Genomic DNA, 1,636 nt, shown 5'->3' with positions numbered 1-1,636 from the left:
GAGGAGGTGGAGTAGGGGGAAAGAGGTGGCAGAAGACTGAACCACACCCACAGTACTGTGGCATGTAGGGTGAATGCACTATTGGGGCTATTTGGCCTGCAAGCTATGGGCAAGGTCGGCTTTAGGCTGCAGCATTTTTAATGATGTGACTCACTCTGGCATGGTGCAGCAAACAAAGCATGCAAGCAATGCAAGAGGGTTAGAATGAACAGAAGAGTGTCATACTGATGTGTCACAGGGCAGAGGCAGAAGGGAGGGTGAGAGGGAAGAAAGAGATTGAGGGAAGGGTATGTAAGACAATAGAAATTTTAGAGAAAAGTGTATACTAGCTTTTTAGTATACGTAGGCCTACGTATGTCAGTGGCAAAAGAGGCAAAAGACTGCAGAATGAACTGAAGGATGAACTGTTGTGTAAGTGTAATAGGAAAAACAGAGTGAGACACCAAAGTGATTTGCATTTTAAAGGATTATTGGCTCCTCAGTCAGAAGGCTGTGCAATACGTGTTTTCATGTACACGCACACACAATTTCATTTTTTAAGAAGAAATTAAAATGCAGTCTCTCACTGTGCAAAATTTGCATCTGCAGCATCAAAGTGCCAGCTCCTTCACGCATGAATCATCTCATAGAAAGGAGAATAGCTGATAATTTAGTTCTAATGCCCATTTAGCCTGATATCCACTAACTAACATGAGATAACAAAGGGTACTTTCCCCTAAGGCCAATTTGGACTACAGGAGCTCATCAGACTTCAATTATAATATCTTATCTTCGGTGCGTATTTGTGGTTGAGAGGTTTGGTGGGTGGATGTGTGGAGGAGGAAAATGGAGGCTTGTGGGGGCTGTAATACTGTAAAGGGGACATACAGTATGCAATAAGGTCTTATACTTTCAGTGGTTGGTGGTTGATGGTGCCAATGTGTAAAAGCTTGTGCACTCATTGCACTAGAGACATCTTGTGGAGCAACTGTGTAAATGTATTATGTTTCAACCATCAGTGAAACCATTTTAGAGGAAATTCAATCTCAAAATAATTAAAATTGTTCTTCATTATCTTGACTTGAAATATTTAGTGATGACAAATGTTTTCACTTCTTTCATTCAATTTTTCTTTTTTTTTAACTCAATATTACAGTTTTTTTGTATGGGTAGTCTACCCATAGCCTACTCAATGCCAATAATTAGCGTAGCTAGGCTTATACTTATTAGAACTAATAGGCCTATAATAATAATAATAATAATAATAATAATAACAATTATTATTGTTATAAATGTTAGATCACAAAACAGCTTTTTTTACCTCGAATTGCCAGTTTATTAGGGACCCACCCTCTTAAAAAATGCATAATTGAAAAGGATTAAACGTGTCATTCAAAAGAAAAACTAATGAACACAAACAACAACTTAACCCTATCCATTCAGACTTCCATAACAAGGTGTTTTGTTCTCGATAACGTGTCTGATCGCGTTCGTGATTGCATCTCACATTTTGATTGGTAGCCTTCTATTGTGATTGGTGACTGATTGTTGTGCTGGAGGCTGGAATAAATGAGTGAAAGGACGAGGAAACTGATGAATGAATGGAACAAACACACGTCGTGTGCCTACGTCATCAATTCCTCTGCGGAAGGATATT

The sequence above is a fragment of the Sander lucioperca genome, chromosome 21 (genome assembly GCF_008315115.2).
Source record: "Sander lucioperca isolate FBNREF2018 chromosome 21, SLUC_FBN_1.2, whole genome shotgun sequence".
Lineage (NCBI taxonomy): Eukaryota > Metazoa > Chordata > Actinopteri > Perciformes > Percidae > Sander > Sander lucioperca.
This window is presented reverse-complemented; position numbering follows the sequence as displayed.